At 53.9% G+C, this 24,121-nt stretch overlaps 1 protein-coding gene and 1 long non-coding RNA gene across 3 annotated transcripts in view; one reads left to right on the top strand and one right to left on the bottom strand.

Moving 5' to 3' along the window:
- Positions 1-5,361: 5,361 nt before the first annotated feature.
- On the bottom strand, positions 5,362-16,400 carry LOC141570181 (uncharacterized). The gene is made up of 3 exons (XR_012494135.2): positions 16,168-16,400; positions 12,147-12,315; positions 5,362-5,501 (listed from the first exon to the last, which is right to left on the bottom strand). It is a non-coding gene; the product is annotated as an uncharacterized LOC141570181 (long non-coding RNA).
- A 1,523-nt stretch (positions 16,401-17,923) lies between these two features.
- The window catches only part of MGAT3 (beta-1,4-mannosyl-glycoprotein 4-beta-N-acetylglucosaminyltransferase), a 31,932-nt gene continuing 25,734 nt past the window's right edge, over positions 17,924-24,121 (top strand). Inside the window, exon 1 of one of the 2 annotated variants that reach the window (XM_074326418.2) lies at positions 17,924-17,942. The gene's annotated coding sequence lies outside the window, so the exon portion shown is untranslated. Of the gene's footprint in view, positions 17,943-18,881; positions 19,075-24,121 lie in introns of those variants that run through there. The other variant, XM_074326417.2, reaches the window with a different exon arrangement.

The following is a 24,121-nucleotide window of genomic DNA, read 5'->3' as shown; positions in this document are numbered from 1 at the left end:
TTCCTTGCTCACTTACTTGTGTTTGTCTCACCACGACAGCTGGACTTTGCCTACCTTAATCCATTGGGCCCGGCCCCAAGGTCGGTACCAGCTACGTAGTTGCCCTTCACATATGTGTGGAATGAATGAAGAAGTAAATCGCTGTGTGACCTTGGGCAAGTGACTGGACCATGCTGAGCCTCGGTGTCTTCATCTGTAAAATGAGGACCCAACCTACTTCTTAATAAGATGGCCTGACATGTCTGAGCTGCCAGAGGTAAGGATTGCCTTGTCCTACAGATGTGGAAATTGACTGGGACACGTTACAAAAGCATGAGCTGAGCTCTCCGCCCCTCCCTCCCCACCACGCACAGACACACACACACGCACACTAATGTATAATGAAGGCTCCACTTGGGGCTTCGCACTAGCAGACGCTACTTGCAACTTCCCCTGGAAACCCAGACGTTGAAGAGTTGTGGCTCTTGCCTCTTGTCAGCCAAAGCCCAGAGCGAGGCTATCAAATGGGCCCCCGAACGTTTCTTCCAACAAGGGCATCTTTCATGGTTCTTCCTTCTGGGCCCCCTGTTTTGAAACCAAACAAGAACACAGATCACTGCCATTCCCAGCGGGCTCGGCATGAGCGCGCGCTTTGTTCCCGTGCGGAGCAGAGGTGATGTCAGCCCAGAGCAAGGACAGGCACTTGACATTTCCATGAGCCTGGATGGCCTCCTCGAGGACAGACAGTGTCTAGAAGCCAGCTTGGAGGGATATTGACACCAGCTCACAAACTATTCCTGCCTTTGAGACCCCCAGAGGGGTCAGAGGACCCCAGGCTGTGTGGACCAGTTGTCTAATGCAGCCCCTCTTCCCCTTGCTCTCCCAGATCACAGAGTGGGTCAGGGCAGGGACAGGGTGGACCTCAGAGCCCCACATTGCCTCAGGACCAGAGCCCCCTGGCTGTTTCCACATCCTCCATGATCATGCTCCCACATTTGTCACTTCAGCAAAGGCAGTGCTGAGCTCAAGAACCTTCCATATCTCCAGCCTCCTGCCTCCCTCCCAGCACCTGCTGTGTTGGTGTCATTTGAATGCTTGCTCATTCCTCTTCCCCAGCCCTGAGAACCACCCCTACAAGCCCCCTCCACCCTAAACCCTCTCCTCGGTCATCTCAACTCATCTCAACTCAGACCGGCCACTTCAGCCTGGGGCTTGGTGTGTCACCAGTAAAAACTGCAAAGGGATTGCAAAACAGATCCAGTGTCCCATAGTCTGAGGATTAAGAAGTTGCCCTTTCCAGGTTACATAGGATTCAGCAAATTAAATGGATTAAGGGGGTATAGGTAGCCTTGAGAAAGGGAACAAAGCAGAGTTCTTACGTTAACCAGTGAGGGGAAAACAAAGAGGAAACAGCTGAATATCAGGGCGGATCTGACTGCAAACCAAGTTTAATTACAGGTGGCTAGATAGCGAGCTATGCGTTGAGTTAAACTGTGAACTAGCTAAGTCTAATTACGTTATTGATTTGCTGAATTTCACCTTTACACAGTGGGCTCATCACCAGGTCCTTTGGCCCTCAGCCTGCCATGCCCCCAACTCACACCCTCCTTGAGCCAGATCAGGCCCTCCACCCTCCTGGGAAGTGGCCAGCCCTTTCTGTGCAGCTGTGTCTTTGCTGAGGCGCTCCCTTTACACAGGTGAGAACTATTCATCCTTCAGGACCTAACTAAGGACTCCAGAAATGCCTTACCCTGCTCAACCCTTCTCCTGGGCTCCTTGGCTCTGAGCATAGGGCATTGCTGACCCGTTGCTGCAGTGAGCTTGGAGCTCCAAGTGAGGACCCATGAACATCTGGTCTCTGGGTCCCAGGGCCCAGCCCAGGCAGTGTTGGTGTCATTGAATTGAACTGGGTCCAGCGGTGCTGAGGTAAGGAGTATGACCCCACTTGGACCCTGGGCAGGGGGCAAGGACACAGTGTGACTGTGGGGACGGAGCCCCAGAGAGCAGTTTCCAGCCTCTCGACCTCACCTGGAAACGTGCTGGCTCAGGTAGTAGATGGCCATCAGCTGTGACTAGTTGGCCATCAGCTGTTACTTGCTAGCCATTAGCCACTGATATAACTGCCATGGCTGAGCTAGCAAGCCTGGATTGCAGTTAGCAAGTGGGGTTGGTTAGCAGAGAAGCTGACTGCAGGTTGCGGATCATGTGGCTCCTGCTTCCTGTGTCTCCAACCAGCCGCCAGCGAGAATATAGTGGTATGACTCCCCTACCTATGGCTCCGTGGGTGTTCCTTTTTGGCCTCGCCATATCCTGTGTTTTTGTGCGGGGAACGGGACTAGAGACCCCACATGAGACCCCGCATGACAGTGACCTTTGAGGGCCTCTTCTTCCACAAAAATGGTATGAAACTCGTATTTCACAATTCATATAAAGATAAATATATTGATGATTTTATATTAAAACATTTTCTTTGAGCTACAAGTTAATTTTTTCCTTCTGATTAAAAAGAGAGTAAACTATTTCTGTGGATCCATAAAAGACCGGTGGGCCTGAGGCTCCACGTCTGCTGTGCCTGCTATGTGGGGACCAGCAGGTCCTCAGCCAGTTCCGTTAGTGGGGTGGCCTGCAACTGAGGTCCCCGTCCCAGCCTTTCTGAACTTCTGAGCGCCCCTGGGATCTCAGGCCCAGGAAGAAGATCCGAGAAAGTTTCAAGAACAGGTAAAAGAACATCCGGAGATACTGTTCTTTGCCCGGGTTGTATCTTCTCGGTGCGCCCTTCTCTTTTTTCCTCTGTCTAGCAACAAAGCCAGGCTGAGCACCAGCTGTGTGCAGCCCATGCTAGGGGCTGTGGTTAGGAGGGTGGAGGGACAGGAGGGAGTCAGAAATGCATCATTAAGACTCCTGCCCTGGAGGGGCTCCCAGTCTCCCGGGGTGTTGAGTCAGCACCTGGAGTTCCAGCCAGAATGGGCCCTAAGACCTAGGCCTAGGGGTCGCCCTTCTGGCTAATGGGTTCTGGGAAGCTTCCCAGAGCAGTGGGGGCAGGGCCTGGGCTTGGCTCCGGGCCTGGGAATATTTCTAAAGCGTAGGGGCATCCTGGGACTGCCAGGCTAGTCTTGACCTGACAACTTTGCAAAAGATGGCAGATTAAACCCACGCACAAATTTCTCCCCCTTCTAAAACCCCATGAAGACTACAGAAAGGGATTTTTTTCCTTTTTTAAGGTATAAGCACACAAGGATGGGCAAGCACGACGGGAGACCACATCTGCACCATTTTTGAATCTGGAAAGTAGATCACATCTCAGAAAAGCCACATGCCAAGTGAGCAGGGGGGGTGGCTGAGCACCAGTGTGATTTATGCTGCAGAAGCACCAAGGGATCCGCCTGAGCTGGCAACCCCAGGTGGGAGTAATGGGTAGGGCCAAATAACCATCAGTCAGACCCTCAAAGCCCCTCCCAGAACTGCTAGGCAGTCGCCCTCCCCAACCCTGGCAGGAAACAGGAGTCACTCTCTGGTGATAGTAAACCAGGGGTCCCTGGCCTAGGGAGAAGGGAATCACACTGAAAATGAAGCCGAGTACCTGAGACTTCTGAGTGCTGGGGTCCCTGCCCTGTCCCCTGCCCTGTTCTTCCCAGCAGTGGGGACTTTACTCCACAGGCGGGACACTGAAGCATCCTCGCTGGAGAATCTGGGTCTCCCAAAAACAAAGTCCTAAAAATACTGATATGGGGTATCCCCAACCAGCACCCCCAAAACCAACCTTCAGTGGTGGTCAAGGGTCTGCCCTAACACACCCCCAAGGAACCAGTTGACTCGGTAACAGTGTTTATCTTGAACTTTGATAAATAAGTAAGGTGAATGTTTAAAAGACAAAGAGAACCAGCCACTACCTTTGGACCCAGCAATTCTACTCCCAGGAACTGAAGATACGTCCGTACAGAAGTTATACACAAATGTTCATAGCAGCATTGCTAAGAATAGCCAAAAGGCTGAGACAACCCAAATGTCCATCAGTGAACGAATGGGTAAACTAACGGTGGTACGTCCACACAATGGAGTATCACTCAGCCAGAAAAAGGGATAAAGTTCTGACATTTGCTACAACGGGGATGAACCTTGAGGACATTCTGCTCAGTGAAAGAAGCCAGACACAAAATAGCACATACCGTATTGTTTCTTTCCAATGAAATGTCCCAAATAGGCAAATCCATTGAGACAGAAAGCAGATTAGTGTTTGTCAGGGGCCAGGGGAGGAGAGAATGGGGAGTTGTTACTTAATGGATATGGGGTGTTTTTCTGGGGTGATGAGAAAGTCTGAAACTAGAGAGAGCGTGACTGCACAATACAATAGTGTGAATGCACTAAATGCCACTTAGAATTGTACACTTCACAATGTTTAATTGTGTGTTACGTGAACTTCACCTCTGTTAAAAATAAGTACATAAAAGCACCTGCCGAGGTTTCCAGGTGGCTCCTCTACACTCTGAGAGCACCTGGATGAAACCCCTAGGTTAAGCTTCAATAGGAAGGTAATATGAGCCACAAATGCCATGTTAGATTCTCCAGTGGTCACATGTTAAAAAGTAAAAAGCAAGTGAAATTAATTTTAATGCTATAGTTTCTTCAACTCTGTATAGCCAAAATATTATCATTTCAACATGTAATCAATATAAAAATCAACAATGACCTCTCTTTGATACTAAATCTTTGAACCACGGGTGCTTTTTTTTTTTTTTTTTTTTTTTAAAGATTTTATTGGGGAAGAGGAACAGGACTTGATTGGGGAACAGTATGTACTTCCAGGACTTTTTTCCAAGTCAAGTTGTTGTCCTTTCAATCTTAGTCGTGGAGGGTGCCGTTCAGCTTCAAGTTGTTGTCCTTTCAGTCTTAGTTGTGGAGGGCGCAGCTCAGCTCCAGGGCCAGTTGCCGTTTTCTAGTTGCAGGGGGCACAGCCCACCGTCCCTTGCGGGAGTAACAACAGGCAACCTTGTGGTTGAGAGGACACATTCCAACCAACTGAGCCATCCGGGAGCTCAGTGGCAGCTCAGCTCAAGGTGCCATGTTCAATCTTTAGTTGCAGGAGGCGCTGCCCACCATCTCTTGTGGGACTTGAGGAATCGAACTGGCAACCTTGTGGTTGAGAGCCCACGCTCCAACCAATTGAGCCATCCAGGAGGCAGCTCAGCTCAAGGTGCCGTCTTCAATCTTAGTTGCAGGGGGCGGAGACCACCATCCCTTGCGGGACTCGAAGAGTTGAACCAGCAACCTTGTGGTTGAGAGCCCACTGGCCCATGTGGGAATCGAACCGGCAGCCTTTGGAGTTAGGAGCACGGAGTTCTAACCGCCTGAGCCACCGGGCTGGCCCCCACGGGTGTATTTTACCTGTCCAGGACATTTCCCCGTGGGCTGGATGCTTTCCTGCGCTTCAGAGCCACTCGTGGCTCGTGGCCACCCCACTGGACAGTGCAGCTCTGGAGGGTCTCAAACTGGAATCTCGGGACATAATCTGCAGAGTGTGAGGGCTTTAAAATTTAGTGGGTTTTGAGTCTTTGAATTAAAAACAAATTATCACCTATTTAGGATCATCAGAACAATCATCTTAAAATTAAGTCCTAAATTAAACATAGAGTTGCCATAGGATCCAGCAATTCCACTTTTGAGCATATACCCACAAAAATTGAAAGCAGGGACTCAAACAGATATTTGTACATGTTCATAGCAACACTATTCACAACAGCCAAAAGGCGGAAACAACCCATTGGTGGACGAAATGCCCATCAGGCATGAATGGAGAAGCAAAATGTGATCTATACTATATACACTGGGCTATTACTCAGCCTTAAAGAGGAAGGAAATTCTGACACACGCTACAACGTGTGAACCTTGAGGACATTATACTAAGTGAAATAAGCCAGTCACAGAGAGACAAATACTGTGTGATTCACTTGAATACAGTACCTAAGGATGTCAAATTCATAGAGATGGAAAGTAGAATGGTGGTTGCTGGGGCTGGGGGAGGGGAATGGGGAGTTGTTTAATGGGGACAGAGTTTTAGTTTGGAAAGATGGAAAAGTTCAGGAGATGGATGGTGATGATGGCTGCACAACAACATGAATGTACTTAACGCCACTGAACTGCACACTTAAAAATGGTCAAAATGGTAAATTTCATGTTATGTATATTTTACAATTGAAAAAAAAGAAAAAAAGTCCTTCCACCAATGCGTTTGGGTTTGTGTTGACCAGGGCTGTTGAGACTTTGTTGTCACTGGTGCCTAACTAGAGAAGATGGGGGAGACAGTGCCCACCGAGGCCGGGGTGCCTGGGATGGCCACGGGGTGCCCAGGGGCTGACCCAGCCAGGGCCTCGCAGGGCGGGTGGGAGGTGAACAGAGGAGGGAGTGAGGCCCACACACTGGCCACGGCCACCCGGCCCTTGAGAGCCAGACCCTCTTTGAGCCCCTTGACTGCCGACCCACCGCCTGTCTGTGCTGAGAGCTGGTGAGGTCCCTTCCTCCTGCGTTGTTGGTTTTGAGTAATGCTGTGGTTTGGCTTCTGGGACTGTCTCCCGTAAGGCACGGTCATCTCTGTGTCCCCGCAGGGCTGGCACTAGGGCCAGTCTCACAATTGTTTCCTGAGTGTGCCAGTGAGTGAATACATGAATATGAGTGAAGAGCAGGGAGGCATTCACTGTGGGCGTTGGTGTGGCGGAGGAGAATCAGGGAAGGCTTTGGGGGAGGGGTGTGCATCCTGGGCTTGGAAGAGAGAGTTTGAGAAGTAGGAGATGGGGTGCGGGGGTGTCTATTAAGGCAAGGCTCCAGCCCCTGCCCAGGGAGGGTCGAGGACAAAGAGATGGAGCCTGGCTCTGCCCTGCCATGTCACACCTGGGACCCAGCCTGAGCCCAGCTGTGGGGTGGGCAGCCAAGGGGTCAGGCTTCCCCATCAGATACCCCACTGGGGAGTCAGCCCCACACTCCCTTTTCCTCCCTCACACCCCAGACAGCCCCCAATGCTGTTGGTCTCACCTCTGTTCTCCAGCCCCACCCCACCTGGCCCTGCCACCATCACCTCTCCCCTACATCACGAGCCTGCCTGGCTGGCCACCCTGCTGCTATCTGGCCCTATCTGACCTACGCCATACAGCAGGCACTCACTCGCTCAGTAAGTATGCACCGAGTGCCTAGTGCATGCGTGATTAGGTTCGTACTGATTAGGAACAAAGCAAAAGCCCTATTCAGTGGAGAGACCTACAACAAACAAGGAAATGATACAAATATCATCTGACAGCAGCCGCGAGCCAGGAGGAAAACAAAAGGAATCAGAGGGAGGTGTCCTTGTGACACCTCTGGACTCTCAGATCAACTCCAGGCCTCCCCATGCCTGCCAGCTTCTGGAGGGCGGGGTCAGACCTGATGTGAGAGGGGAGGCTGCACCCCGCCTCCCCCACCCCCACGTTCCCCACCCCTACCCCCAGCTGGGGAAAGAGGGGAAGGAATGCAGTGAGAGGGGACAGCAGCCGGCTCTCCAGCTGTGTGGCCAGAGCAGCTAGCTTCTCTGGATTCTGTGACTCAGGGCTTTCCCAGGGCCATTTCAGCTGAGCCCTTCTACACTTTGCCTCACAAAAGTGGCTCCAGTGGGGACGTGTGGGCAGCAAGGCTTGGTGGGCTGGTAGAGGTATGATGGGTGCTAAATGACCTCTGCCACCCCTCAAATTGACTGGTGGCCACGGACTCACCCCTCTCTTTCCCAGAGCAGGAAAGGATCAGGTGGAGCAGAAGACACAAGTGGAGCCGCCAGTACAGTGTGGGTTGTGTCACAAACTCACTGACCCTAGAGAAGTCACTTTGTCTCTCAGCCTCAACCTGTTCTTCTGCTGATTGGGTACAGCCAAGGGAGGGAGGGAGGCTCAGAAGGGATGTCATTGCTGTGCAGACACGATGCCGGGTAGGTCCCTGAAGCAATCGCCCTTGAGAGGATACTGGTATCTCCAAGTTCCTGGAGACCTTGGTCGGCTGGGCAGGAGTCCACCTGACTCAGTCCCAAGAACTTTTTAGCTCAAAAGACCCAAATTCCAGGAGTCTGATGACTCCCCTGAGAGGGGAGAGCAGAATGACCCTCTTTGCTTCCCATTCCTTCCACCTCAGCAGGTTGGGTGGAAGAGCAGTCCCAGCTGGTACTGTCTGTCAGGAAGAGAGAGATCATCGTCCTGTGGGGCAGGACTGTGGCCCAAGGACCCTCCAGGGAGCTGGAGCAGCTGGGCCTCCAGACCTTGATCACACGTGGTGGGATCACACGTATTAAACACAAGCTCTGGGCCAGCCTGTGCTCTGCGACCACACCATTCATGCTGCACCCTCACCCAAAGCCACGTACTGCTGTTCTGATCTCCGTTTGGGGGAAACCGAGTCCTAGAGAGGTGGTGTCACTTGCCCAAGCCACCAGTGGTCTGTCATGCTGCTGTGAGTCTGAGATTTCAGGACTGAAGATTTCAGGACTTGAAGTGTATCAGTTATCTATTGCTGAGTAACAAGCAACCCCCAGTGTGGATTTGCTCACAGTTCTGCAGTTCAGGCAGAGCTGGGTAGGGACCGCTGGGCCCCTCGTCTGCTGGTGCCGTGTTGGGTGGGGTGGACCAACTGGCCTCCTTCACATGTCTGGTGCTCTAAGGGGAGTGGCTCAGTGGCTGGGGGCTGGGCCTCCTCCCTTCGTGGTCTCTAGGGCTTCTCTCCTGGGTGGCTTCTCTCTAGCAAGGTAATTTGATGTCCTTTCATGGCCGCCAGCTTCCAAGCTAGAGCATATGGACTCTGGAAGACCTCTTTAGGTCTAGGCCTGGAGTCTTTTAGTGACTTCCACCTCATCCTATTGCTCAAAGCCAGAGACACACACGTCACCCAGACTCCAGGGGAGGGGAGATAGTGGGCCATGTGGCCCAAGTTACAGAGGGGAGGAATTGCTGGCAGCCATCTTGGCAGACACTCTTCCACGCATAAATCCCCGCCCTTAGAGCAAACCATTGCCTGCTGCCAGGCTCCTATGTGACAAGGGGTGAGAGAGTCGATGGTGACCCATGAGAATGCGGAGGAGGGAGGGCCCAGGAGGCTCCGGAGCCCAACTGCCATGGAATGAGAAGGTTAGGCTAGCCCTGGCCAAGCTCAGGGGCACCAAAGGGCTCAGAGCCCTCTCTCATCAGGCCTTGGTCTTTCCCGCCCTAGTCCCCATCCACCCAGCCCCCTGCCCTCTGAGGGTAAGATGGCCGAGCCCCAGTGGGGAATGAGACCGGGCCTGCTCATCCTGTTGGTGACAACTCTATGGGCCCTGTCTTGGCTTTGCTGAGGATGCCACATTGGCAGGGAGCATTGCTGTGGCCGTTACACCCTGCCTGCCCTGCCCTGCCCTGCCCTGCCCTGCCTGCCCTGCCCTGCCCTGCCCTGCGCCTCCCAGATAGTGAGAAACTTCCTCCTAGCAGCGTTACCCTAGCTTCCCCCCAGCTTCTGAGAAAATGTTGTCCTCAGATGATGACTTTCACGGGATTGGTGAGGAGGAGACAGAGCAAATCCTTCCCCCACCTCCACCCCCCGAAAACCTCAGGAACGGCACGGTGGCCATCCAGCACAAGCCTTAGCGCTCACTGCCAGCTCTGCAACTCACTAGGTCTTCAGATCCGAAGGCCTGACCTCTCCAGCCCCAGTCCTGGCTGGAGGCAGCGGTCAAACAGGAAGAGTCGTAGCGCAGAACCCGAGCAAATGGTTTGGGCCTCAGGACTGAGTTAAAGGCCGTGTTTATGGGGACTTGTCCTCGCAGCTTCCTGTGGTCCTGGGCAGGCCCCAGCTTCCCTCTGAGCCCAGCTTTCTCACTGGCATCATGGGGCATCTAGCTTTCTCACTAGAATTCAGTGGCCTTCAAACTCCCTCCCAACGAGAAGATTCCATGAACCTAACCTTCCAGAAGGGGAAGAGAAGTCACTCCTGAGTAGCCGGAGTTTCTGGGCAACAACCACCTAGACGTTGCAGTACTAATAGCACTCCTGTGTTGTAAGCTCTTAAGATGTACATACTTATTTAATTCTTGCAACAACTCAATGCAGTAGGTACAGTTCTTATTCCCATCTTACTAAAGAGGAAACTGAGGCACAAAGAAGCTAAACGACTGGCCCAACACCGCAACGATGGTCGAAGTCAAACACTGCATTTGTAACCCATATTCTAATACACAATCCTATACCATAATATGGCTGAGGGTTTTTGAAACCAGAATTCGTTTGAGCCCCTGAGCCTTTCCAAGTGCCGAGTCCCTGTACTTCATGTAGCCGCTTGCTGGAAGTGTACAATCGCGGCTAGAAACCTTCCGGCAAAAGCAAGCTGCGTGAATTGGAGGATGGGCCAGTCAGGGGAAGTGAGAGCCCCTGTGCGTGTGTCTGTGCTCTTCAGGCTGTGTCTGGGGGAGGGTGGTGACACATGGAACAGTGGCTGGGATGGAAAGGTCTAGAAACCCTGTCATAGGAGGAGCCACTAAAGAACCTGGGAGGAGAAGTGGTAGAGGGACTCTTGCCAAATTTCTGAAGGACCATGGTGCCAGTGCAGAAACTGACTTGCTTTGACCAGTTCCAGGCAGTGGGGTCTAGGATTCCTAACATCCAGAGCTGTCCCATGATAAAGAGCTGCCGTGGGAGAGACTGTCACTTCACAAGAGGTGTGTAATCAGAGCTGCACGGGATGGGGGGGGGGCGGGGGGCGAAAGAGATGACCTTGAGCCCCCTCTCCCAGCTCACAGGTGTGAGGTTCAGTCGCCTCAGGGTGTCCATGGGTTAAAGGTCGGTGGCTCAGGCTCCTGCTGCCAGCTCAGGCCCCAGGCGGCTGTGGCCTTTTTCTGTGGTTGACCCCACATTTCGTGGGTGACTTTCTTCCAGTTCCATCCATTAGCCTGGCTCTAGCTAGACAGCCTGGACCCCTATTAATTAAATTTCTGGTCATCAAAAGGACCAGAGACCCTGCCGACCCAAAGGACTTCAAACAACTCTACTGGGCTGCCTCTGGGCCCATGATTTTAACGCTCAGACAGGTGAAAACAGACTGGATGTTCCAAAGAGCGCCTTCCAGGCCTAGGACATGTGGCCATGGGTCTGCAAGCAAGGACCTGACAGCTGCGAGGACAGCACCTCATGATGGGCCCCAGGAGCTGAAGCTGCTGCAGGATGGACCAGCTGTGGGTGGGCATTACGGGGCTGTGCCTGCCCCCCAATCTGTTGATGGGATTTCAAGGTACCTTTGCCAAAGCAGGTGTTGGCTGTAAGATGAGACCAGGGGGCTGGAGACAGGAGAGGGGTCTCTGGGTGGGCTGTGCCCCACCCTGCCCTTCCTGTGTGGGCCCTGTGGAATGTTGCTGTGTGAGTTTGTGGGGAATGACCAGCCGGGCTTTGTGGGTACAGGCAGGTGTGCCCTGTGTGTGTGCACATGGGGTGTGTCTGTGTGTCAGTGTGTAGAAGGCTTGGTGTGGATGTGTGAGTGTGAGAGAGAATGTGTGTGTGCAACACTGAGGTGCGGAGTCTCCCAGTGGGTATACCCGCCAGCAGATGGGTGGCCCGCGTGTGCTCAGAGGTCTGGGTATCTCTGCTGCTCTCTGCTGGTGTGGTGTCTGGAGGAAGAGCCTGTTCCCCTCAGGGATCCAGCCCCTGCATCACCCTCATGGGCTGGCCATGGGCTGCAGTGGGCGTCACTTGCTCAGCTTCCACCCGGTGACTCAATCTAAGTCTCAGCATCTGTGGCATCCTTGGATCTTGTGGGGTCCTCAGGATGAACTACTCTTTCTGTGTCCCCCACATACTTTCTAGCAGACTAGTCAGCCGTCGAGGGGCCCAATGTCTTTGTGCTGTGCCTCAGTTTCCTCACCGGGGAATCGGGTGTGTGAGGCTGTGGGGTTGCCTGGGGAGGCAGAGGGGTGGAGATAGAGCAGGCTCCCAGCTTCTAGGGACGGTTGCCAGAGCCCAGCTAAGTGTGCAGCTCCTGGTAGACAAGGCAGTTTGCATCCTGGGTCACCTCCATCTGTAACCATACAGCAGCCCTGGCCCTAATGGGAGGACTTATCTAGTCCAAAGCTCTTCGCCCCCTGGAAGGCTGGCGCCTTTCTCTCTAGGCTCCCACCAGCCCTCATGCCCCCGGCAGAAGATACTTACAGATGACGGCTGTCCCCTCAAGCACACTCATGGAGGCCAACACAGGGGGTTGTCAAGGCTTTCTTCCAACAGTATTTACTGAGCAGCTACTATGTGCCAGGCTGTGCCAGGTGCTGGAGAGCCAACAGCAAGGTCAGGACAGACAAAGATCCCTGGTGGCGGTTATGTGCTACAGGGGAGACAAGCAAAAGAACATGAAACATGGGAAATGACCCAGGATGCTAGAAAGTAAAAAGTGCTTTGGAAGAAAGAAGGAGGGCAGGCAGAGGGGTCCGGAGGTGGCACCTCAGCAGGGTGGGTGGAGAGGGCCTGAATTTGCCCTGAGACTGCGGGGAGGAGGAGGAGCCATGTGGTACCTGGGGGAAGAGCCAGTGCAAAGGGGGCCTGTGAGCACGGGGCGTATGGATGGAGGGGACCAGGGGGCCTTGTGGCCCCTGAAGGATTCTGGCCTCACTCTGGGTGAGCTGGGACCCACAGCAGGGTTTGAGCAGAGGAAGGAGGTGATCGAACTTATACAGTCTGGGATCACCCTGGCTGCCGTGTGGGGCAGAACACAGGCGAGAGGCCTGCAGGGCTTGAGGGTGATCCTGGAGTCCCCAGGGTTTCCTCCTGTGGGGGGAGCATGGAGGAATGGGAGAGGGGTCTCTGAAAGGGTGGGAGAGCCAGGAGTCCCTCAGCTGGGTTCTGAACCCTTTGAGAATCCAATAGCAGCCATGAACCCTCTCCCAGAAAAAGGTGCGTGTGTGTGTGCACATCCACGCACACAGGCACACACATGTTCACACATGCACACATCCACACACAAGTCTACTCACACCCATGTTTACACCGGAGCATGCACGTTCATACATGTTCACAAACACACCATGCTCCAGGGAAGTTTAGAAGATTCCTGGACCCCATGACCCCCCAGGTAATGGACCCCTGTCTAATCCATCCCCCCACTTGACAAGTATAGAAACTGAGGCTTACAGACAAAAAGTGACTTTTCCAAGGTCACCCAGACGGAGAGGGACTGACCAGCAGGACTTGGCTCAGAACCCAACCTGGAATGTCAGGAGATCCCTGTCTGGGGCCCTCTGTTCCCCAGCACTGAGCTAGGAGCCAGGGGATTCCCCTCTCATGCTTGTGCCCAAAGAGCGCACAGGGAGGCCAGACAGGAAGGCCAGATACCAGACAGGAAGTGCTCAGGGTCCTACAAGGGCCGCAGAGCCCTGTGCTCAGCCACGAAGGTGAAATTCAGGAGGAGGAAATCAGAGGCGATTCTGTGAGAAAGAGGCATTTGAGCTGCACCCTAGAGGCTGTGATGGTGAAATGAATACTGAAGAGATGGAGCTGGGAAGGGTGTTGTAGGCAGAGTCCAGTAGCAGCAAAAACCTTCAGGTAGGAACTCTCCAAATGAGGCCTGAGCAAAGCCTCTGAGAACCAGAAGTCACAGGGTGGGGATACCTGGGTTGGGTCTTGAAGAGTGAGTAGGAGTTTTTCCAGAAAGGCTCTCTGGGCAGAAGGACTAATAATATGCCAAGGTGCAGAGATAAGAAAAGTTGGAGAAACTGCAAGAACTTCAGAGGGCTGCATGCTGTGTGCTTTGCTGAGGGGCTCAGTAATGAAGGGATGGATGGAGTGCATGTGGAGGAGGACAGGAGAGGATGCCAGATCTGGTGATTTCATCCAGCAGGTGATGAGAAAGGAAGGGGACAAAACATTAATTGAATACCACTACGGCCAGCTGTCAGGAAGCCGCCCTCATGCCCGTTCTGTAGATGAAAAAGCCAAGGCTTTGAGCCAGCTCACTCTGCTTGTGGTACCTGGGCAGGGGACTCCTCACCTGGAGACCCAGGGTCAGGAGTGAGATGACCCAGGGAGGGTGGAATGTGGCTCCCTCAGGGGGACAGGCAGCAGCTGCCAAAAGATATAACAGACCTAGCAATTGTTCCCAGAGCCAAATCAGTTCTGAATGGGGTCAACAGAACTGTAAGGCGACACCACCTTGGGCTGGCTAATCTTGTATCTGGGCTTCTCTCAATTCCAGCTCCCACAGCCTCCTTGGCAGGCAGCCTGGCCCCAGAGGAGGGGGTGGGATGGGAGGACCACCTACAGAGCCCCTGCCCTCCCCTCACATGCCCTTTGACGGCATTGAGATAGGACATTAAGTGAGCCAGGGGGAGGGAGAGGATGGAGAGGCCTAGGTTCCACTGATAGCACTGTGATGTCAGGGCAGTGATTATCCCCATTTTCCAGATGAGGAAACTGAGGCTTAGGGGATGGAAATACCCAGAACATGCACTGGAGCTGAATTTGAACTCAGATCTTAGGATAATATCCACCTTTTCCACCCATTGAGCACTTCTGTGTATAAATGCTGGAGGGGAAGAGGCTGAGAGGGAAGTCTGTGAGAGGAAGGAATTAGGGCTTGTTTCTGCCCCTGGCCAGTTCTCTTAGAGGTGGGTTCCTCGTGCTGGAGGGCCTGGGCGGGAGGGTGGAGTGGTGGCCCTGTGTGCCTGAGAGAGTCACTCGTCATCTTTGTTGGGCTGGGAGAGCAGGCATTTGTCACACACAGCCCCCACCACACTGCGAGAACACGTTGGGCAGATGGAGGCTGGCTTTGGTATGGCTCCAACCAAGGCTGACTCCTCTGCTGCCTCCCAAGAAGCTCGGGAATCTGGAAAGGTCTGGAGAACAAAGGCCCGTGTTTAGGGGAGGACGGAGCTGGGTGAGCAGGCCCCCAGAGTCTTCCTGACCCTGGGCTGGGTAGGGCAATCCCACACTTGTTATTCCATTGCACTGGGGTGTGGGAAAGGGGTGCCTGCCTTTGGCTCCTCCTCCTGTATGGGCCTAAAAGCACCCACATATGGGTGGGGGTACCCTAATGAGGGATGTAGGGTATAGCTCACTGAAGCATGGCTTTAGGGACACAGCTTTCCTAAAGTGGCCATTTTTAGACAGGTCAAAATGGACAATCTTTTTTTAATGACAAGGAATAATACAGACAGTATTCATTCATTCATTTTGTTTCCTGGCAAATATTTATTGAGTGTCTCCTGTGTGCTCTGGCCTGTGCTCAGAGCTCAGGAGACAGTGGCCCTGCAATCATGGTGCCAGCTAAGACAGACTGGATGACAGGCCGCAGGGGGAGCACCTCATACATAGGGATCCATCCCATCCTCCACACAGCCTTATAAGGGAGCCTTCCTTATTCTCACTATACAGATGAGGAAACTCAGAGTTAAGCCACTTAACTCTCAAAAGCACAAAACCCAGAATGAAGTGAGTTACCACTGTGCAATAAGACCCTCCCCACAAGTCCTTACCTCTCACTGTCCCCGTGGGCAGGGCCTGGGTGTTCAAGGATAGGTGAGCATATTTGTTTTGTACTTTTATTAAAAAACAAAGAGAGTCAAGCTATAAGTATAACGGATTGGTTTTTAGGTCACAACCTAAAACTGGTTTCCCATCAAACAGGCTGCATCCAAAAATGTCATGAGGGTAAAATCCTTACTTACAGGGAAACTATGTGGCCAGGGCTGGGGCTAGAAAGCACCTCTTGTAATTGCAGAAGTCAAACGTGACTTGTATTCATCGTTTGTTATCGGTATATATCGAATATTACAATTTTAATACAGGTTTTCCCTTTCTTAAAACGTGTATAATTTTTTGGCACCCCTGGTATGAGTATATACAGAGGGTGCCAAAAAATGTATACATATTTTAAGAAAGGAGAAAACTGTATTAAAATTGTAATACTCAATATATACCGATAACAAAAGATAAACACAAGTCACATTTGACTTCTGCAATTACAAGAGGTGCTCAAAGTGGTTCCCATCAACATCCAGACACTTCTGATTACGGCGAACTACTGCTTGAGCAACGTTGACCAAAGTGTCCACTTGTATACATTTTTTGGCACCCTCAGTATATGCTTGTGTGTACACACACACACACACACACACACACACACACACACACGAAAGTCAGACAATTAAGTTCGCAAACCCATCTTAGAAAAAGTGCTACATACCTCATTGCTGAATATCACTACGGTCACCTTCGAAGTACTCCCCTTGGGAAGCTGTGCACTGATGCCAGTGCCTAGTCCACTCTTCAAAGCAATTTTGGAGCTTTTTCTGGAATGGCCATCAGAGCTGTCGGCGTATTACCCTTGATGTCCTGAATGTCATCAAAATGTCTCCCTTTCAATATTTCGCTTATCTTCGGGTAAAGAAAGAAGTCACTGGGGGCCAGATCAGGTGAGTAGGGAGGTGTTCCAATACAGTTATTTATTTACTAGCTAAAAACTCCCTCACAGGCAGTGCCGTGTGAGCTGGTGCATTGTCATGATGCAAGGGCCATGAGTTGTTGGCAAAAAGGTCAGGTCATCTAACTTTTTCATGCAGCCTTTTCAGCACTTCCAAATAGTAAACTTGGTTAAGTGTTTGTCCATTTGTTACAAATTCATAATGAATTATCCCTCTGATATCAAAAAAGGTTAGCAACATTGTTGCAACAAGTTCACAAACTTGTCAGACCTCGTGTTTTATATATATATATATATATATATATATATATATATATATATATATAATATATAATGTATATACATTATATATAATATATATATATATATTAGGTAATTAAGGAAAAGGTAAAAGTTTTTCTAGAGTCTATTGGGTGTTGATTGTGTTCAGTCAAAATTGACCACATGCCAAAGTGGCATGTTTTGGGGAGGCTCATTCTGAACCCCTTCAGGGGCCAGCATTGAGGTTTCTGAGACGACCAGAACAAATCCGCTGGGGGAGCCAGACCTGGAACACTGCTTCTCTCATAGGCTGAGGGGAGCCCAAGCTGCTGCTGGAGGCTGGGGGAAGTCAGGGGCAAGGACAGGGTCTCTGATGGCCCTTTCCAGATGGCAGGAGTCCCCAGGCAGAGGCATGGAGAGATAGAGATGAGTATGTGTGAGCAGTAGTGAGGTTTCCGTGGGAGGTGGAAAGAGCCTGCTGGAGGAGCAGGTGGGGGAGAAGAAAAGGCTGACATTTTGGGGATAGAATGGATGGGATCTGGGGGAAATGTCTGAGTACCTGAAGCAGGTGAGTCGTGAGGATGGTATACAGGGATGTGCTTAGAGCAGTATCAGCTAGGAATAGTTTTTACATTTTCAAATGGTTGGGGAAAAAGAAAAGAATAATATTTTGTGACATGTGAAAAATACATGAAATTCACATTTTAGTGTCCATAAATAAAGTTTTATTGGAATACAGCCATGCTCATTCCTTTACATATTTTCTACTGTTGATTTTATGCTATCGTGGCAGAGTGGAGTTAGTTGAGACAGAAACTGGGCAGCAAAGCCTAAAATACTTAGTGTCCATGGAGGATTCAGGGAGATGGACCTGCGCAGATGAATGCTGGCGAAGGGTCACTCTGGCTGCTTGGCAAGGATGAAGGTAGGCAGTGGACACCTGGCTCAGGAAGACCAGCCCAGGCTCCAAAGGCCCAGCAAAGGCCCAGTCTGCCCTTGAGGACATTTGCTGAGACCCAGCCTTGAGGGGTCTCCCTGCCCTGCCTTGCGCCCCTCTGCCCATGGCCCACAGTGGTGCTTGATGAATACCCAGGATGCCTTGCACACTTGGGTGGAAGTCACCACTCCACCGATGCCCTCAGAGCAGAAGGAACCCCTGGAAGAGCAGGAAGCCCGAGGAGGCCGCGCCTGGGAGCCATGAGCAAGAACATTAAGGGCTAGAGTTTGAAATGGCGGCAGAACCGCTGCAGGCAGAGTGGCAGGACACTAAGCTCAAGGTGAGCAAGGCTGGCGGGCTTCGGGTCACAGCTGAGGGGAGCAGGGCGGGAAGGTTTATGCCTGGGAGTAACGAGGCCAGGCATGGGACAGAGCAAGCCCACAGTGGCTTTGGGTATATGCATAGATGGTGGGGGTCGGAAGGATACAGGTGGGCGAAGTCCCAGGGACCATAGGTGGGTGTACACTGGCCGGGTGTGTACATGGACACACAGACCTGTGTAGACACGGAAAGAGGCCCGGGGTTATGCACGCACTGCGGTATAAAACCACGCCTCACTATACTGTCACAGATGCGTGTACACATCGTCACAACCGCTGCACACGGTCACAGATGTGTGCACACAATCATGGGCAAGGTACACGCGGATGTGCACAGTCATGCACACACAGGAACAGACCCGGTGGCACACTCTAGGTCACACAGACCCATGCACACTACAAAACACAGATGCACACACAGCAGTGGACACTCAGACCCATGCACACGCCAGACGTACACAGTCTGACCTGCCCCACCTCCCATCGCGCACACACCACCGCACAGAACGCGCTGGGCCGTGGGCCGGCGCACGCACGGTCACAGGCAGGGGCGCGCACACACACTCACACACACACATTTGATTGCACACGCGGGAGGCGCGGAGCGGCGGCGGCCCCAGACTGCGGTCCGAGGCGCCCCCAGCCCAGCGCCGCTAGCAGAGCCCGGCTGGCGGCGGCAGAGAGGGGGCGCGGTGGGGGCGGGGCGGGGGCCGGAGCCGCCCCAGCCGGGCGGGAGCAGGCACCTCTACGCGCCGCACTTGGGCCTCGCCTCCGCACCCCCCGCAAGCCTCCCGCGGGGCCCTCCCCCGCGCAGTCCGCTCGCCGACCCCCCGCCGCGGCCCCAGGGTGCAGCAAGGCAGCCGCGCCGGGCCCGCGGGACGGGGTGGAGGTGGGGGCGGGGGGCGGGGATCGGGGCCGGGCCGGGGCCGCGCAGCCTGCGATGCCGGGCGCCCGCCGCAGCCGCCGCCGCCGGAGCCCGGGATGGGGCGAGAGGCTGCGGCGGACGCCAGCATCTCCCCGCCGGGGGCCCCGGGGGCCGCGGAGCCGCCGCCGCCGCTGCTGCCGCCGCTGCTGAGACCCAGCGGGCGATGGGTGAGTTGACCCTGGCGTCCTGGGGGCCTGCGCCGCAGCCCCTCCATCCCGCACTCCCAGCCCTCCGCCTCCATCTCTGCGCCGCCTCCTCCGCGCTCCCGGCGCCCCCAGTCAAGGCTCCCACCGCCCCCTCCCGGAGTGTGACCTTTGGGGCCAGGGGCGGGAGCACCTAGTGAGGCTGGGGGGGTTGGGTGGGGGGCCGAGATGGGGGCAGGATGCAGGGGTTCTGGCGCCCCCTCCCCCAACCGGCTGCCCAGCGGAGCTTTCCCTGGCCCTGGAGGGCAGATCCTCTTCCCTCCCACCCCACTTCCCCGGCCCGGGGTGGTGGTGGGGGGCAGAGCCACGGGACTCGAGCCCTGCTTTGTGCGCTGCGTCCCCCACAAACCTCCGGTGCAGGGCGGGAGGTGGGAGGCCTCAGCGCCTGCGTTCCCCACCCCCCGACCCCCGGCTGCGGCGGTGTGGCTGCGGCCCAGGCGCAGTCTCGGTGCTGGGAGGGTGTAGGGACCGGACTGTGGCTGCCTGTGGGGACCAAGCACAGGGGAGTTGGGAGATAACCCCCAACCCTTAGGGGGGAGGCTCCCGCCTTTTCCACTGCACTGCCCAGGACGGGGGAGGGAATCTGGCTGGGGGAGGGCGCTATAAATATCTGCAAATAGTGAGTTCTGGAACTGGAGGTGGGGAGAGGAGCGAGCCTGGGTGTATGGGGGTAGTGGGGTGTGCCTGAGCTGAGGTGCCAGGAGAAGCCGAGATGGGTCTCGGCCAACCTTGGTGGCCTGAGGTCGATTGACTCTCCTAGCCCTGGAAGATGCCCCAGAAGGGGTGTGGGCAGCAACACTACCCCACTGAGACCCCCTCATGGTCCTCTAGACTTTGCACTCTCCTCATCCCCAGAGCACTCCACTTTACTCTTGGGACACCAGTCAGGATCTGCCTTGATGGGGGCGTTGTGGGCACTGGTGTGTCACCACCAGGGGCAGTTACTAAAGATCCAGGCTTGGGGCCAACCGAGAGGATGGATGAAGGAGCAAGACCCACCCCACCAGCCCAGTTGGCAACTCTATGGAGTACTTAACGCTTCTTAACGCTAGGGAGATAGGTACAGGGTCCTAGGAAAGTTTGAAAGAGGGGCTGTCAGCCAGGGGGGAGAGAGAACTTGCTGGAAGAGATGATAACAGGAAGCTGGAAGAGTTTGTTCACTTGGTAGAGAAAGTGGGAAGGGCGTTCTGCTCAAGGGAGTAGCATGAGCAAAAGCTCAGAGAGGGGGTGCCTGGTATATGTTGAGAGATGAAGATGAGGAGTGGTGATGCACTGCCAAGTGGACAAAAAGAGAAGCCAGAGGAAGATGGGAGCCAAGGCCAAAGGGAAGGAGGCAGGTGGAGACAGGTGGTAGGCCACACTGGAGAGCTGGCACTCAGTCCTGACAGGGCTGAGAGTGACGCTGGCTGGCTCAGCGACTTCCCTTCTGAGGGTCTTTCTAGTGCCCCTGATGTGGTCAGGGCTGCTGGACCTACACTGGTGATCCGTTTTCTGTGGTAGTGGGACTGTCTCAGGCAGTCTGCTCTCTGAGCCTCAGTTTCCACATCTGTCAAATGGGGACAATCTTCCATAGTTGTGGAGAGAACTGCAGGAGATAATGCGTGTAGGGTGCCCCGCACCTGAGAAGTACTCGGGAAATGAGTGGCTGCTGCGTTGGTATTTTTACCTGTAAAACAGAGACAGCGATGCCAGCTGGCAGGCCAGGCTCACTTCACAGGCTGGTAGTGAGGATCATGTGAGGGCTGGATGTGACCCGGAGAGAGCCGAAGGCTGGGGGAACTGAGTGGCCAAGTCCTTGTAGGAGAAGACAGAAGCAGAGAGGAGTGGCGGGGGACAGGGTGGTCGGCACAGCCTCTTGCCCCTCTAGGCCCTCACCACCTTCTGGCCCCCAGCCATGGCATTCAAGGGACCCCGTTCTGCTTCCCAAGGCCAAAGCCTCTTTGTTCCCCATACTGCATGGTGCCCCCACCCCCACCCCAGCCAGCTCTAGTGGTGCAGGGCGACCAGGGCTCCCTTCTAGAAGTTTCTTCAGACATTCAGGTCAATGTCCCAAACACATTGTCCTCCGAGGACGGGCACTGTGCTGAGCAGCCAGGTGGAGAGGATGCGAGCCCCGCCCTCAGGAGATTAGAATCTAGTTGGGTAGCAGATATCACTGACACCCATGGTCTACCCAGCCCTGTGCTGGCTGCTTGGGGGCAGGAGGAAAGTCACAATAATTGTGTCATGAGGCAGTTAAATGCAGAAGTGAAAAAGGAAGGATTCCAGATCCAGTGGCCCTGGTTCGAATCCTGACCCTGATACTTCTTACTGTGTGACTATGGACTAGTGACTCTGCCTCTCTGTGCCTCAGTTTCCTTGTGTCTAAAATGGCAGCGACGTACACAGTTGCTCTTTGAACAACTTGGTTCAGTTTCTGGTGGGCATTCGCTGCTGTCCTTCCAGAATGAACCTCCTGATTGCTAGCCCCGCCTCCTCGGAGACTACACAGCCTGTCCCAGTGCATGCGTGGTCCATATCCCGGTGTCTTCCGTCCATGTGTGAGTCCCCATGGGCAGATGCCTGCCTTTCTTTGTGCATAGCTTGGCCAGGGGGCAGTGGTATGCTGGCACCTGGCTCTCTGATCAGCAGTGTTGGCCAATTTCTGTGGTGTAAATCTTTGCAGCAGGGCCCATTTCAAGCTGCTCACAGCTTAACGATCTCAAAATGGGAGTGGGTACACACCAGCTTCAGCACCCAGGCATTCAGTAGGTGCTTAATATATGATGGTTGAACAAGGAGGAAAAGGATTGTCGGTCAGATGGACTTGGGGAGCTGCCAGGCCGTACTGTAGCTGAGAGGGCCTTGCAGGGCCAGGTGCCAGACAGGCTGAAGGCGGGGCCAGAGACTACCCTGAATAAGTACCCAAGGTAGGACTGAGAGCAGAGGGAACAGAGGGCTGGTGTCTTCCTTTCCTGGGGCTCCACACTTCTGACCCTGCTTCACTCTTTAGCCTCTTCTCCTAGGGACTCCCCTTGACCTTGGCCTGGCCTTGGGGTTCTGCATAGAATGGTCCTGCTGGACCTGAAGCTTTAGCTGAACAGAGCTCTGAGATGTGGTCCAAACAAGTCCCAAACCCCAGATTCTATTCTTTTGCTTATGCTGTTCCCTCTGCCTGAATGTCTCTTTCACTCACCCCTTTCTCTGTCCTCTGAAACTCTGTCACCCATTAAAAGCTTCTTCCATGATCCCGGTCACCCACCCCACATCAAACAGCCCCTCCTCCCCCTTCTGTTGTGGCCCCAGCTTAGAGCCCCTCTCATGCACCTGCCCATGAACATAGTAATAGCTAACATTACTTGCATCTCTATAGCAACCCCTAACAGGTACCGTGATAACCCCCTTCGCGGATGAGGACGTTGAGGCACAGTGTCTTGTTAGCGCTGGCCCAGCCTTTACATCTTCGCTTGAGCAGAGTTCATGCAGAGAAGCCTGTGTGAGTCCTGGTCTCCTTGCTGTGGGCTCACAGAGCACCATCCCTGTTTCTTTAGTGTGTTTGTTATTGCTAGGCTGTGAGTTCCACAGGCCTACCTACTGGAGCTCAAATGCATGAGTGAGTGAAAGAATGATTCTCAGCCCTAGGGAGCAGTCCGGCACTTCTGTCCATTCCTGCTCCTTGCCCATCCCTCATGAAGGAGATTTACCCTTCAGAGGGCAGCCTCAGGCTACAGCACGGTGGTCGCAGGTACCCTGCCTGTGCCCATCTCTCAGAAGGGGAAAGCGAGGCTTAAGGAGGGGCTGGGACCTCCCACAGGCTGGAAGCAGGACTGGTGGAAGGGTAGTGGACCACCCTCCCATGGTCTTGAATGGGGCCCACAAGGGGGCCCAAGGCCTTGCCCGTAATCCAGGAAGTTAACAGTGTCCCAAAATAGTTTTCCTTTCACTGCCTGAAATGGAAATTTCCCTGTTGGAATGGAAATTCCTCACTTAATTTCATCTTTTTATTAATATGTAAATGGAATAATAGGAATCCTTCACACACCTAATTACTGTGCTGTTTTACAAATTTAAAGTTTACTAGGCTCAAGGTTTTGGAATTTCCCCCAGAGGTGGGGTGGCAGGTTGTCAGCCAGGACCTGGAAGGCCCCGGCCCCACTGGGGTCTCCTTAAGGCCTGCCATCCAGCTGCCCTCCTGGGCAGGCAGGCTGGGAACTTCCCAGAAGGAACAGCACAGATCCCGGTCTGAGCAATGGGGGGGTGGGGTGGGGGTGCAGCCAGAGGCGGGCTCCAGGGCTGTGGTTGACAGAGACCTGTGATGGATGACTTTCCAGGCTGTTCTCCCCACCCGACCTCCAAGTCGTAATAATTTGTTGCTATTTATCGAGCACTTACTATGTATCGAGCACTTACTATGTGCTGGGCGTTGGGCCAAGCACTTTGTCTGCATTACCCCAGTGATGCCTCCTAACTTCCCTAGAGGTAGGTACTGTTGTTTATCCCCATTTGGCAGTTTGAGAGGGCCTGGGACCCAGGGCTCAGGGCTGGGAAGTGGCAGGGCTGGGATTATATCCAGCCTGTAGGACCCCAGAGCCTGGTGGGGCTGCCTATGTAGGCCCCCTGGGTCAACCAGAGGGGACTACTCTCAGGCTTGGATGCCTGAGACAGCAACTTCACCCATGTCAGGGCCTCCAGGCCACCCTCCTTGGGGTCCTGGTGCCACACCCCTCCCATAGTCCTGGGGCCCTGCCTCGGGAAGCCCTGCTCAGCCTCACTTGAGAGGCTTGGGGAAAGTACCAATTTGCTAATCCCCACCCACCCTGCTGAGTCAGAATCCCACCCTGGGAGGGAGGGTGGAAGCCAGGTTTTAAAATGCTGCCCTGGGGATTCAGAGGCCTGTGGGCAAGAACCACTGCCCAGCCCCTGGAGGCCAGGCTGCCTTATGAGACCCTGCACACAGATCCTGTGACCCAGCCCTGTTTGCGTTCTTGGCCTCTGCTCCCTGCTCCCCCAACCCCCAGCTCTCTGCACACAC

This window comes from Rhinolophus sinicus, chromosome 1 (assembly GCF_057876585.1).
Source record: "Rhinolophus sinicus isolate RSI-liver-muscle chromosome 1, RSI-T2T, whole genome shotgun sequence".
NCBI lineage: Eukaryota > Metazoa > Chordata > Mammalia > Chiroptera > Rhinolophidae > Rhinolophus > Rhinolophus sinicus.
The sequence above is the reverse complement of the archived record's forward strand: the minus strand, read 5'-3'. Positions and strand labels throughout refer to the sequence as shown.